The 15,750-nt window shown below is 42.1% G+C and overlaps 1 long non-coding RNA gene across 1 annotated transcript in view; it reads right to left on the minus strand.

Moving 5' to 3' along the window:
- Positions 1–2,368: 2,368 nt before the first annotated feature.
- LOC140615602 (uncharacterized) overlaps positions 2,369–15,750 on the minus strand; it is a 31,006-nt gene continuing 17,624 nt past the window's right edge. The window contains exons 2-3 of the long non-coding RNA XR_012016099.1: positions 2,885–3,017; positions 2,369–2,449 (exon numbers count right to left, since the gene is read on the minus strand). This is a non-coding gene — a long non-coding RNA (uncharacterized lncRNA). The remainder of the gene's footprint in view (positions 2,450–2,884; positions 3,018–15,750) is intronic.

A 15,750-nucleotide genomic window follows, 5' to 3' on the forward strand; every position in this document is an offset into this window, starting at 1 on the left:
CCTTGACAAGAAGCCTTGTGGGGCCCTGCACACTTTTCCAGGCAGGATTCATCCTTCTGAGAGTGGCCCATTCTATAGGTAGAAACAAGCTTTATTTAAAAAAAAAAAAAAAAAAAAAAGTCTTCTTTATATTGAGCAGAAGTTTGTGTCATGTGGTTTCTCCTCTTTGGGCTACATGGAGAAAGTGTCATCAGATACCTGCCAGCGGCTCTCAGGAGAGATAACAAACCTGGAACCTGAAAATCACTCCCCAGACCAGTTTCCCCAGTGTGTACAACAAGGTGACTAATCCATGGGGTTGGGTCAGACTGGAAGAGGAGGGTTTGAGTGCCAGGCCTCTGTGTCCTTGAGTTTTTGCTTTGAAGAGACTCCGGGGCCTCTCTTCAGATGGTTACACCTACAGCGGGACTGGCAACTCTTGCTGGGGTGCGATGGGGGCAGAGCCAGGGGTACCCCTGAGAACATGGCTCCTGTGGCCTTTCTTGTGCCAGAGCCCCAAGCTTTAATCACAGCAAGCCCCACTGTGACCAAGGACGGCTGGTGCCATCATGTTAGTGTCCAGTGGGGGTTGCAGGTCGGAGGCAGCTGCCAGAAGGTGTCACTGGAGAACACTCCAAGGAAAGAAGAGACCATGAGCCTGTGCTGCTTGCCCCTAGGACAGTGGTTTACAAACCAGAGCTCTGCAGACTGGCACACTGCATCCCCAACCCAGCTCTGGCACCTAAATCACCATGGACCTCCGGCATCTCTGTCTCCTCTCCTTCCCTTCCCCTCCTCTCCATAAAGAGGCTGGTAATAATGGCTCCTACTCTGTACCGTTGTTCTTAACAATTGACTGAGATAACTGGGGCAGGGGTTACGAAAAGCACTTGGCCTTCCCCAAGTGTTCAATTAACATTAGTTATTATTATGTGGAAGTTTCACATACATACAATTCTCTGAGACTTGCAGCAAATAGGCCAGGGCCCATCTGACAGCTGAGGTTTAGAAAATGAAGCCATTTGACCACAGGCACTGAGGTTTAAATGGAGGTGTGCAGCCTTGGAGAAAGAAGCCTGCAGACCCAGGAAATCAGCCCCACTGGGTGGAGGGGTGGAGGAGACAGAGAAGATGGAAAGGGGAGTGGGAACAAGAGGTGCTCAACCCTGGCCCTGAAACACCACAGAGTTCTGTGAATAAGAGGCCAAAGGAAAGCCCAAAAGAAGAAGGCACGCTCACTGGCCCACATGAAGCCATCATAAAAGGGTCACCTGGAGTGTATGCTGGGCAGATGATCGGTGACTTGTTCCAGGAAGAAAGCCCTCCAACGCCTCTGCCTTCCTAACTCCCTCATCCTGCTGGGAAAGTATCCACATAGATCCAGTCTCCATGCCCCAAATCCCTCCCACCTCCTCTCTAGTAACTGCTGTCCTAGACTCCTTCAATAAAGTTCCGAAGGGGATCTGAATATGCCACCCCAAAATAATGCCACTGTAGCATAAGGAGTATTTTGAATTACAGACAATTAAGAACCAGCAAACACCTAAAGAGCTATTTGCTCTCCCCCTGTCCACCTAAACACAGATAAACATTTCCCTTTGCTAAGGCATTCCCCCTCCTATCTCCCATACCAGGAGGAGAGCAATTCTTATGCCTGGAGGCAGATAGTGGGCATCAAGATGAGTCTGCACAAACCTTAATAGAAAAATCCTTATCTTCCATTATATTTAACCTTATATTTAGACACACACCCTCATCAATTTATTGCCCCTAGTAGTTCTTTTCCTTTGTCTTGTTATGTCTCTTCAAATGTATTCTCCTTGTTAAGATGGCATATAAGCCCCCAGGTCTTTAATGCCTCTCTGGGTCTTTATTTCTTTTCTATGACAGCTTCTGCATGCATACAAATTAAAATATTTTTTTTACAAATTAAAATATTAACTTTAAATAAAATGTGTATACCTTTTCTCCTGTTAATTTCTCTTATGTCAGTTTAATTTACAGGCCCCCGTTACATAACTTAAGAAAGTAGATGAATAGATTTTTTTTCCTTTCCTCCAATTTGAAGGCTTTTATTTTGGAAATGGAGAAAATACCCTGGGGAAGGTAGCACATTGACTTATAGACTGTATACTTTTGGGCTATAAATATATATAACTAGTTTATTGGTCATATACCAGCACCTAGCCTGGTGCTTAAAAAGAATATATATATATATACATACATAAATATATAAATTTGTAAATTAGTGAATAAATAACTGATGCCAAAGTACTGCCTGAAAGCAGGTTTTCTAGTGTCTGAAAGAGAGTAAGTGCTTAATAAATGTGGAAATTAAATGATGCTGTTGTAGGAAGGGCCCCTCGTGAAGGCAAAGAAGATCAGGTTAGCCGATTTCAGTTTTGTTGAACCAGTTTTGTTTTAATTGCTCTTGGCTGTTTGGGTAAGACTTCATTTCTCTGGTTTCCAACTGTGTAGGAAAAGAAAAGAGAGTGATCAGAAGGAAATGGTATACTTGAGTTATGTTATCTAAAAACAATGAATGTGTATGCATGTCCAAAGATTTTTGGAACTAGTTGGTTCTCATAGATCCCATAGCTTGAGCAGCCTTTCCCTATTGCAGGGCTCAAAAAATATCTGGTAAAGTAGCTGAACGGAACTGTGTATGTTGTCAAACTAAACTATTTTGGTGTAGTTGAAGAGTTTATTTACTGTATCCTGAGCTAAGGGGTCATTGATAAATACTTACCTTGCCTCATCCTTCTATTCTAATCTATGTCCTTTCTTGTCATTTTTCTGTTTGCTCCCCATTCCCTTTCCCTCTTATTCTTTTGAATCGATAACATTGCCACCTGTTTATATGCGCAAGCACTGCATTCATGACCAGAAACATTCATTTGCTTACAATTCAACGTTTCTCAAAAGAACTGCCTTGGGTTGTGGTTCCTCATGGACGCTCTGAAGTCCTTCATTTCTCTTTCATCAATGTTTCAGAAACATTTCCCCAGATTTCAATTGGGTCTTCAGAGTTGCTAGACCTGTGATTTAACATCAATGAGAAATCAGGCCATCTAAAATGGTAGTATTTCCTTGATGTCTTAATATTGTAACACCTCAGCCACATAGATTTTTGTTGGATGGATAAAAATAATGAATAGATGATTGAGGAAAAGAATGAAATAAAAGAAGAGAAAAGAGCATTTTTTGTGGCTCTGCCTTAAATAAAATGGCCCTTATTAATAAAACCTAAATGTAGTGGAAACTCTACTCCCAAACATTCTGAAGTTTTAGATATTTTCCCCCACCTTAACATGAATCTATCGGACATAAATTAATCTTTGCTTGACTAGTCAGATGCATATTTCTCTGCTACAATGTTGAAATACACTTGGGGATTATTGGAGCACTTTATCATCTGCATGCAGGCATTGAGTCTGGACGTCTGCTAGACGTAGTAGACTCTATCTCCTCCTTCTATGAGCAATTACAGCTGCCACTAGCAGCACCCTAATGGAACAGGTTGCTTCTAATCTCTGCCTGGCTAAGAAACCAGTCATTCAAGCAAGTTAAAATTGTGTCCAGTATAAGAGTAAATCGATTCTGAGTGAAGAATCATGAAACTATCATAAGAAAAGTATATGAGCTTAAGTTTGCTGATTTGAAGCCATCTGTTTTCATGCTCAGTATTTGATTCTCCTCCGGAGTTTTTTGCAGTCTTTGTTGTGAAGGGGGTGAATTTTTTTGCCTTAATTTGGGGTCATCTACTTTGTTTCAGCTAGCTGAGGTTGCCACCTAAGTGACCCTGATTCCTCTTCTACCCCGAGGGCTAGCCCCAGCCTCTCTGTGTCTTTCAAGGAAGCATATTTTCTTAGTATAAGAATAAGATTATTTTAGATCAGACTACAACAGTTCCTGGACTGGGATTTAGAAATCCTGGATTCTAATACGAAATTACCTAATTCAGTGTCTGGAACATGATATATATATATATATATATATATATATATATATATATATATATTTTTTTTTTTTTTTTTAATGGTAAAATTCACTTCTCTCGAAACCACCCTTGGAACTTCTATGACACTGTGGCTTATCACTGAATGTTTGTTTTTTCCCTCCTGGGTTAAAAATAAAAATGGCTTAAAACATACGTACAAATACACACACATATAAATAAACCCTACATAATTGTGGTCCCACTAAATTTGGATTCATGAAACAAGGACATGACTCAACTTTATTTCTGGAAGATTACTTACTAGGGTTAAACAAAGTCACAAGAAGAATATTGAAGATTGAAAAGTAAAAAATGTGCTAAAAGACTACACTTTAAAGATATTTAGTTATCTATTTATGAGAGAGAGAGTGAAAGCGTGTGCATGTGGGGGGGATGGGCAGAGGGGAAAGGGGAGAGGACAATCTCAAGGAGACTCCATGCTGAGTGCAGAGCATGATGCAGAGCTTGATATCACAACCCTGAGATCAGGACCTGAGCCAAAACCAAGAGTCGGACTCAAGCTACTGAGCCACCCAGCTGTTGCTGAAAGACCACAATTTAGAAGCATCAACTTACTGTACACGTAGTCACTAAGCTAATTACAAATCATGGTCATCTCTAGTCACAAAACTGGCCCTTCCAAAACACCCACCTGGCAATATCTACACCTGGTCTGAGCTACTATTTACGTTTCGAAGTACCAAAAGTGCATTTCCTTGGAAACATTCCCTAAATCAGACATTTCTTCTCCCTAGTTAGTCTCAATAAACAAGGTTTGGCAGAGCAGCCTAGAGAAAGGAACTGAACCAGAGCAATGCCAAGTATGCATTTATTCATTTTCCCCTTTCATCTTACAAAAGAAGAAGGATTCTAATCTTTTGATTTGCCTGATGTATTTTGACAGCATGTACTCCTAGCTGCTCTTACAAAGATGCTGAGTCCCAGGACGGTCCTCCGTTCAAGCCATTAGTCCTTTCCCCCTGCTCCTTCTAAACATGGCAACCTCCACAGATAATTATCCTTCCATAGATAAGGCAGGCTATATTTTAAGAATTTTTTATGTAGTTCAATCGACATAATGGGTTTACAGCAGGGGAGATGCATTTTAAAGTATTATTACCAGGAGAGAATTTCCCAAATCCCTAAGTTATAAGGATAGAGACAGCAATTTAGAAAGAGTAGAGCAGAAAGTCTTTCTATGTGCATTTCATAAAATGGATTGTACTTCATGAATTTCAATGTGGCAGGATATTCACACTGCTGTCCTGCCATTACCAAAGAAGATGCTCGTTGTAAAAAAGAAATATGCATGACTGTTGAGGATGTTGGGTTATTAATGACTGTGTTCTGCGCTCTGTAAAATACTTCATTGGAATGTTGTCACCTGCACAGAAAGATAGGCACAAACTTTCTTACCTAAATTATCTTGCTGAAGACATTCAGAATATGCTAACTCCACAAATCCCCAAATAAAGAGCCAGTTTAACAAGCCCCTGTGCCTTAAATTTAATGGAGGGCTAAAAAACCAGAATCCTGACATCTATGGATGATTCTTCTCCAGTGAGTTGCAAGATATTTCTATTAATTGCTTCATGTAGTTAGTTTTAATAAGCAAAACTGTGTCAAAAGCTTTTTGTAGTTTGCAAATACATGATTGGCATATGAGGTATTGTCAGTAATAAAAAATGCGTGGTGCTAACCAGTTTAAAGATAATATGTAGGCCCTCTGTGAAAGGTCCAGGATTTCCTCTGCTGGGTGCAGGAAAGGGGGCTGTGTATCTGGGAAAAGAATACACAGGACTTTTTTTCTAACACTAACCACTCCTTCTCTCGAGTTCTTGATTCTACTTCTTTTAGTCTCTTTCTGGATTTTATTCTTTTTGATTATAATGTCAAATCTCTCCTCTTTCCACTGGCTTCTCCTTATGGGCATATAATTTCATTCAAGTCTACCTCTGCTTGAAAACCTTTCACTTGCTCTCAATGCTGGGCAAATTGCTCCACTAGCCAACACATGCACCCCCTCACTTTTTTTTTTTACCTCGCCACTCCTTTCGTACAGTCCAGAGACCCACCTTCAACCTCTACCTCTCATTGGAAATTACATTATGTACAAATGACCTTGTGATCCCAAATGTAGTGACTATGTCTTAGCCTCTCTGGAGCACTGATATTGCTGGTGTTTCCCTCTTTGAGACTCTATTTCCTCCCTCGAAGTGTGGGTGGCACTCTGTGATCACAGTCCTTCGCGCTCCTTCTATCTCTGAGAGATCTTTCTTTCCTCTTCAAGTCCCCCAAGTGTGGGCATGATCCTGGATTAAATCGTCTTCTCCTACAGTCTCTCAGAACCTGCCTGCTCTCGTGGTTCCCACTGATCCTTCTACCTGTGTCGCCATCCAATCTTTCTCCCAAAGAGTCTACGTAGTGTTCCCAGATGCTTGTCAGAATGTTCCACTTGGATCTCCCTCCAGGACCTCGGATTCAACATGTCTAGAACTGGATTTGTCAGCTGTCCTCCAGAGCAGCTCTTGTTCTAACTTCCTTCTCTCTTCCTCTTGAGTGTACCTCAGAGACTAGATGAGACACAGTTTGACCTCATTCTACTCTTTGACCCTTCATCCTTCTAGTCACCAACTCCTGCCACTTTGTGCCTTTGTGAGGCACTTCTCAAATCCTCTGCTCATCCCTGCTGCTGCCGGCAGCTTAGTACATACTGTGCTCCTTTGGTTAAGCCAGAACTTAATCCATTCTCCCATATGGTCCAGGTAAGAGTTGATGAAGAGAAGAATATGATGGACATGAGAATGATTTCCAAATATCTGATATACTCCCACTTCCAAATGGAGGGAGTGAATTGACCAGTGCCAACAGCTCCTCTCTAATATCCATCACCATGTAGGCACCTGGCCACCATTTCTGTGAACCACCGAACCAATGCCTGAGCCTGGCAAGAATACTGAGAAAGGCTCATACCCAGGGGATGGGACATTCCTCAGATGGCATCTTTGGCTTGAGGACTCCCCAGTAGCTTTGGAAAACTCTCTTAGAGCTGAATTGATCTATCTAACCTTCCTTTCTTCTCTCTCCCCTTCATCTAGGATCAGACCTGTACTGTGGTCTGATGGCTCTTTCAGTGTCCCTACTGCCCTGGCTCTCTCTCCATTTTCCTTCACGGATGTTTTCCTTAAAAAGTCTCTTGCATAGCTAGTCCCATTTTGGCTTCTGTTTCCCAGAGGATCTAGAGCAACACAAGGAATTTATGAAAGTTTTGGAAGATAGTGTGAATTAGCATTACTCTCTGAAGGTCATGATTTGAAGTGGTGACAGACAGAGGCTGAGGTCAGGTGGGTTCCAGGTTGTCCCTGTTCTCCCCTACTTGACTTGTAGCTCTCCTTGCCAACTACTGGCCCAGATGCCTAAACATAACCCAAGCCCACTACCAGACGCTTGGCTGCAGACCTACAAAAGCAGGAGCTACACAGAGGTGACAACTTTCCATAGACTTTTCTACCATCTTCCCTTCGTGGTCCCACTCTGGAAGCCAGACATACCTCTCTGATTCCCCAAGAAGCTCCAACTTTTCTACTCAGGAGCTTCAGGAGGACTAGTTACTGACTTTTCTCTGACCTTCCAACTCCCCCTTCCAGTAGCTTCTCTCACAATATCTTCTCTGTCTGAATCCTTATTCCACATACTCAGAGTGAGTCTGCCTCCTTAATTGGATCCTAACTGATGCACCAACTCCACCAGTGCCTTTGTCATCAACACGCAAACCACTGAAATAAGGGCCTAACTGCTCTCTCTCCCAGCAACACATCTTGACCATTGCTGCTAGACTGATCTTTATCACTCAAAGGAGGAAGAGTAACCTTCCATTGCCTGCATGATAAAATTCTGAAGTATGGACAGGATCCTCCGCAAGATAACTTCTTAGGCTTTTATGTTCCTCATTCCCCCTACGTGAATCTTTCTCTGCCAGATTAAGCTACACACTTTCCCCTGATTTTCCTTGTTCTCACTCACTCTAGCTACTCCTTGACTCTATATCCCATCTTTCTGTTTTCCTGATCCACTTCTGATCCATTTATTCAAATCTAACACATTCTGGGGAAGGCAGTTCTCTGCAAAGACCTCTGTCTCAGCTGGAAACAATTGCTATTTTTATAGGGCAACATCCTAAAGCAATAGAGCCTTCTCTGGACATTCATCTTCTATCATAAGTACCAGAATACGGATTCTAAAAACTCTTTCTCTATTTGACACAAGATGAAACTATGATGTGAATTTCGTAGACCTTAGTAAAAGGAAACAAGCATCACACACTATTGAAATTTATACTCAAACCAAATAAAAAATATTACTTATATGAAGTTTTATAACCTCCATCTTGCAAAATTAATTGGATTCCCTTCCTCTTGTTCGGTGCTGAGGAATCGACTAACACCGCCGCTGATGTCGGCAGGGCTAAGGCCAAGGATTAGACTAAATGGTCAGGTGATGGGGCTGGGAGTGGGAAGACATATTTCTTGGTCAGGAGACTGCTTACATATGGAGGAATGGAGCAAATAAGAAACTATATTAGTGCTGATGGAGAGGGGAAGACTGGAATCAACCCATGGTGATTAGATGGCATTGGGAGTGACAGTGGGAATTCACACCTTTATAGGTATAGGTGCGAATGTCTGTGCATATGCACACGGGCACTATAGATTAGCTTCTCTGGAGGCAAACACTGAGATGAAGTTTTGAGTGTAGGACATTTATTAGGGATCAAAACATGTAGAAGGAAACAAATTGGGCAGAGGGAGGAATCATTGAACTGCAGAGCAAGCCCAAGTCACTCTGGAGCACATTTGGTCTGTCAGAGCTCCTCACTGCACCAAAATCACCAGGCTTTACACCCTTCCATTTATCAGTCACTACATGTGGGATGGCTACCCCCCAGAAAGGTGGAACATTAGGCAACACAGTTCTTAGCAACAAGTCTTTCCTTGAAGGAGGACCTGAGTGATAACATTTTCATGTCCATCACATTGCATGTGTGTGTGTGTGCGCGCATGTGTGTGTGTGTCTCTCTCTATATATATGTCTCCTACATGTGTCTGAAAAGGCCTAGAAGTAATTAAAAACTCCAGGAGAATGAGCACATCTAATACCTAGCTCTTGGCCACTAAATAGTGGGAACCAAGGTTCCCTGGAAAATGGCTGGTTCCAGAGCTGAGGCTGGAAAGGTACAAGATGCACCTGGGCAATTTGTACCAGAAAGTAAAGACTAACTCAAGAATGATGAAGATCTGTCAACAAAACACAGGCACCATCTTGAAGAGGCTCAACATGGCCAAATACGCGGTATTTCAGCAACAAAATAAATAATGACAGCAACAAATTATAACCCACTGAACGAAATAGAGATCCATGAGTCCATGCTAATATAAATAAAGAAATTGAGGGAAATGGAAGGATCTGCCTTAAAGTAGAATGACCACTAGCAATAATTATGAAGGATTGATAAAATTAAAGAAACACTATTTGGCAGTCATAAAAGGAATGACTAAGGCAAGGATCATCAATGGATGCTAAAACTAGCAAGTAAAACATTAAGGAGGAACGAGGTATTTAGGCAGTGTCAAAACATCTCCCTACAGTCAACTGTACTTCAATTTAAAAAAGTATCTCTCCCTAAAATGCTTATTGCTTATCAAGTAAGTATAAAATACTATTTATCTTTACAGTGGAGAAACCTGGTCAGACGTTCTCTCACGACGTGCTAAAAGAATGAGGGTATCTTTTTTATCATCTCTAGTAATGGGACTAATCCACATTGACATGATGCATTGGAAAGAATAGAGCATCGCTTTTGTGGTAGTCCTGCCACGAAGTTCATAAAGTGAATGAAAGCCACGAGGAAGTATCAGATGAACCCCAAATGAAGGACAGAGTAACTGGCCTGTGCTCTTAAAACACATCCCATCACAGTCACAAAATACGAGGAAAGACAGAGGAAGTCAGTGGTGGGTTAGAGCCAGCCGAAAGTGGCTCAGATCCCCTCTAGAGAATCATTTGTGTACACCTCTCCCCAACTCGGCATTTCAGCGATAGTGACATGAAGTTGGTAACCTGAAATTGGCCAGGATGGAAATATTGATGCCATAAAAACTGGCAGCCACTACAAATCAGGGCTCCTTTTTTCTCCCAATGAGCCTGCGTAGCAGCATATCGCTGGAACCTTACCACACTGACTAATGAGATGTGGCCACAAATGCAACATGTGATCCTGGGTTTGATCCCAACAATAAAGGACATGATTGGGGCTATTGGAGAAATTGGAACAAGCCTTGGGAATTAGATGGAAGTACTGTATCAGAGTTTATTTCCTGATTTTGATGACTATACTATAGTTATACAGGAGAATGTCCTTGTATACATTCAAGTATGGGGGAATAAGGAAACAGCCTATCTGCAACTTACTCTCAAAGGTTCAAAAAAGCCTCTACGTACAAATATAAATGGAAAGAAAGAATGTCAGGGCAAATATGGTCAAATATCACGTCAGGGGATTAGGGAATTGGGTAAAGGCTCTTTGGGAGTTCTTTGTACTATTCTTGCCACCTTTCTGTAAATTTGAAATTATTTCCAGGAAACTTCTTAAGGAATTGTATTTTAATCAAATGCTGTTAAGTCAAACTGTTAAGTCAAACCCCTCCTTTGCTTGTGGGTGGGCTGGGGGCTCAGCCCCTTTCACATTCAGCAAGGTCAGAGAAACACGAAAGGGGAGGGGAGACACGGGGAGACACGAGGTTAACACACTTTCACTCGTGATGCTGTGGGACTAAAGGCAATCTCTGCTGGGCTCTGCTCCTTCTTCCTGCACCTGCAGAGAACTGGTGAAGCTTTTTCTCTCTTCAGAAACTTGAGAATTTGTGGATGTGGGAAGACTATTACTTTACAGCTGTGACAATCAGGATGAGAATGTAATTATAAGAAGAGCTTTTTATGGGAAATACTTTGGTTGGTTGCAAGCAAAATAGGTATTGGATATATATATTGGTAGTATAATGTTCTGAACCCTCACTACTAGGTATTAAATGTTTCTCAAAATGCTAAGAATTCAGGGGTACCTGGGTGGCTCAGTCAGTTAAGCATCCACCTTTGGCTTAGGGTCCTGGGATCGAGTCCCTCACCGGGCTCCTTGCTCACCTGGGATCCTGCTTCTCCCTCTCCCTCTGTCCCTTACCCCTCTTGTGTTCTCTCTCTCAAATAAATAAAATAGTTTCTTTAGTGCTAAGAATTCATTTGTGTAGAAAATTAAGCACTGAACCTCTCGTAAATCAATCCTAAATGTAAAAACTAATGAACAGGGATCACATGGTGAGCAATGGTTTTTATTTCAGAACTACCCCTTTTTCCTTTCTTCCTTCCTTTCTTGAGCAGCAAACAAGCACCGTGTGTAGGTGAGGTCTTCTCAAGCAGATTCAGTGCTCCCTGAGGTAGGGACCATGGCTTAGGCTTCTTTTGCCTCCTATCACACTTACCGGCAGCACCAGCCTTTTCCATGGGTGAGCGGGTTGCTTGATGAAACAACAGCAGGTACTGCTAATGCTGAAAAAGACAGCGTGTCCCTCTCAGACAATAATCTGAACCATCACCATAGCTGATCTGAGAGTCGGGATGGAATCAGGCCCTGACAGGGAGCCTCCGTTGTTCCAATGGGAATAAAGATCTTCACCTCTTCCTTAGTTATAAAGCAATTTATAATAGAAGGTGGGACGCGAGGGGCTGGCTGTGAACTCATTTAGCAACATTTTTCTCTTGAGCTGCTCAGATTTGCCAAATGCTCTCAACCTGACATCTTACAGGGCCCTGTCGTGTTTCTCTTTAGGGAAGAGTAACAATGCCAATCAGGAGTTTCTATGCCTGTTCACTTGATGCCAGTCAAGTTCCATCTCTATGGTGAGTTCTTAAAGTACCAAAGAAGAAAGCTCAGAGTCGGCCACCCTGTAAGGGCAGTTATAGGAACACCACCTATCTCCTGCAGGGATGGAGCAGGGCCTGGTGGCCTCTGATGCCAGCAGCGCCTTTTCCCAGCCTGTGCGCTGGATGTGGACAACCAGCGGGCCTTGGGCTTGACTATTAAGGGTAATATTGCTAGCAAAAACAGACTCCCGCTAGCATAGTATGTGAACTATTCTAAACTCATAAATACATATATTAAATCAACTTACTTTTTTTCAATCTTTAAAATGCTTTTCTCCACATTTTGGCAACTCCCTAGTGACATTGCAACTGAGATGCTTTTGTAAATAAATGGGCCTTCACATAAATGTTGCTCAGGGAGCAGGAGAAGCATTTTGCACTCTTAGCTGCTTCCACTTCCCCACCAAAATATTGTACTCAAATTGACCAACAATTAAAAATTTTACTTGAGGTAAAATTCATATTTAGTAAAATCATCAATTAATATTTTTAAATTGTTTTAATTATATTAAATAAATACAACAAAAGGGATAAATCCAGGCATATTGGATTTTATCTTCTAAAATACCATTATTTAGTCATCTCAAGACCCCCTATTCCCTCAAAATTTATACATATTAGCCAGTAGCTTTTGGTAAATACAGTGTACAGTAAATTATTGCTTTATGTAAACAAAAAAGCAGACACTGTGGAGTATAACCCTTTCAGTGCACCCTAGAGATTTAACTTTAAATGTTTAATCAGATGTTTTACACATATTCCTCATGTGTCTAGGTTTTTAAAAATTCCGATATTAAAATGGTTCCTCTCTCCCACCCTTTTGTAGCTGGTGATGTTTAGTAACCATTTAAAGCAACTTTTAATTACATACTGCCAATCAAAATCTTGGCACCGTGGGCTATGTTTTAGTCTCAGGGAAGACACCAGTCTTTAATTACTGGTGCATTGTTTCTAATTCCACTTCCAAAGCATATCCTCATCTGGAGTGACAAGATGTAAGAAAAAAAAAAAAAACAACACCCCTTACATTTCACATTTTGCACTTACAGTCTAAACTGCACAGGACACAATGGTAATCAGACTATATTGTTTCAATCCTATACATAACAGTAGTGGGAGACAGGGGTCCTAATGGAAAGAATTAATCATGGGCTTTATTGATATTCATGAAGGGGGGATGTTCCCACTTCAGAGTGACATCCTTTTGAGGAAGCCCGGCTTCTGGCTGTGAAACCCATTCCCATGTGATTTCTTTCTAACAAGCCAGAAAGCTGCTTTAATCTTTAAACATGAAGCATCGTGCTTATAGTATCAAAGGTAGACAAGTTCTCCTACTGAGGTTCAAAAGCAGATAATAAGAAGAACCTGGCTGCTAATGTCAGGCTGATGTCAGTTCTGAAATCGTTTTTCACTTGATTGAGCCATTTTGTCCTTAGAATCACTTTGTTCTGTTCAGCTGAATTTCCTCCAGCCCCTAAGAGTGAGCAGCACAACCAGTGCTTTCCAGGAGGGGCTTCTCATCAGTGGTGAGAGCCCCTGTGCCATAGATGTGTTATTTCCTATCCAAACTCACGCAACCTGGGGATGGCCAAGCAGTTCCTCTTCACGCAGCCCTAGACTCACCCCTTCTAGCTGCCTCACAGGTGCTGACACCTCTTGGTCTGATGTGGGGGGAAACTCTCCACTCCCAGCAGGCAAAGGCCCCAGGATGCCAGACTTTTTGCCCAAAAGGGCCACCACGATGCTGGGTTGCAACAGAGGCTTTCCTGATTCACCTGTATGATGCGAGGAGCCCATATAGAGTATCCCACCAAAAATGAATTTAAGGAAAACAGAGAAAACAACACTCAAATTGAAGTTCCATTATTCAAAGGCAAAGCTGAGACAAAAGAAAGTCAAATAAATACATGCCTCCACAGACCGTTAGCATCTGACATTTCTGCAAACTCACAACAGCAGAGGTAAGAGATGATACAGTCTGTGGTGTGAACATAATCAAAGTTTTGGGGAGTCCCAAAACTTCTCAGTCTCAGACTTACCTTAATTTCTTTAGTAATTAACCAAACACTTAGCCCGAGACTGTCCTTCAGAACCAGTTTCAGACCACAGTGCGTTCCTCAAGTGAGTCAGATCCCGGCCCAACTGTGGATCCCCTCCGTCCCCTCCTCATATTCCTTCACCAGCCTGTTTGTATTATTTGCCTAGGGCTGCTACCCCAAATCACCACAAAAGGGTGGCTTCAAACAGCAGAAATTCATTCACTCATAGTTCTGGAGGCCCGATGTCCAAAATCAAGGTGTTGGCGGGGCCATGCTCCCTCCAGAGGCTCAGGAAGCAAATTCCTTGCTTCTCCAGCTTCTAGTGGCTACTGACATTCCTTGGCTGTGTCTTCTGCATCACTGTAAGCTCTGGCTCTGTGGCGACCTTGCCTTCTCCTTCTCCTCCTCCTCCTCCTCCCCTTTCTTCTTCTTCTTCTTCTTCTTCTTCTTCTTCTTCTTCTTCTTCTTCTTCTTCTTCTTCTTCTTCTTCTTCTTCTTTACCTTGCCTTCTCTTCTTATCTGTGTCATATCTCCCTCTGTCTCCCTCTTAAAAGGATGCAAATTATTGCATTTAATGCAGATAATCCAGGATCTCCCCATCTCAGGCTTCTTAATCTAATCCCATCTGCAAGTTTTAATTTAAAACAATTTTTTTTTTTTTTTTTACCATATAGGTAACATTCATAAAGTCTAGTACTGAGACAATAGTATCTTTTGGGGGGCCATTACTCAGCCTACCACACTGTCGCTGATTGCTAAAACATGACTTTTCTATCACTTAAAGGCAGAGATTGGCCAAGAGAAGAAAGCTGAGTAGTATATCCCAGCTTGGGACACTTCATAGAGAGCACCTCAGGCTCCTGGGCTCTTTCTGGTTTAAACTAGCCAATAAGACAAGATACTCAGTTTCTAGTTTCTAGTCAGGTTGAGAGCTTCCAAATAATAGAAGTAAAGTATAGAAAGTTTTTCAAGGGCAGCCCCGGTGGCGCAGCAGTTTAACGCCGCCTGCGGCCTGGAGTGTGATCCTGGAGACCCAGGATCAAGTCCCATGTCGGGTTCCCTGCATGGAGCCTGCTTCTCCCTCTGCCTCTCTCTCTCTCTATGAATAAATAAATAAAATCTTTAAAAAAAAAAAAAAAGAAAGAAATTTTTTCAAGCTACCTTAAAACTCTTCTTAGGTGGATCTATAAAGAGCTATTTAAATTTGGCCTGTGTTTGATTCAAACCAACCAGCCAAACTCAAAAAGTCCCAGGCATCGTCCACATCCGAAGATTCTAGGGAAAGTATACCGCATCCTTTCATCATCTCTCAGGTAACCTGTTGTTGTGAGCAAATTGTTAGTTGTATCGGGATTCAATAGCCTTTCAAGGGGCTGGCTCCAAAGCTGGTGGCATTTTAATGTTTATTTTTATTTTTTTAAAGATTTTATTTATTTATTCATGAGAGACACAGAGAGAGAAGCAGAGACATAGGCAGAGGGGGAACCAGAGACCCCCCTCGGGAGCCTGATGCAGGACTGGATCCCAGATCCCGGGATCATGCCCTAAGCTGAAGGCAGACGCTCAACCACTAAGCCACCCAGGCACACCATTTTAATGTTTAGATTGGGCCTGTGAGTCTTAAACGGTGTGTAGCATGACCTTAACCTAAAATCCATTCTGACCTAACTCACCCTGCTTGCTGGCTGGCCCATGCCAACCAAATCTCCTGGATAATGATGCAGTGTTGGCCTTTGCTTCGGTTGGGTACACACATTT

This window comes from Canis lupus, chromosome 23, assembly GCF_048164855.1.
Source record: "Canis lupus baileyi chromosome 23, mCanLup2.hap1, whole genome shotgun sequence".
Taxonomy (NCBI): domain Eukaryota; kingdom Metazoa; phylum Chordata; class Mammalia; order Carnivora; family Canidae; genus Canis; species Canis lupus.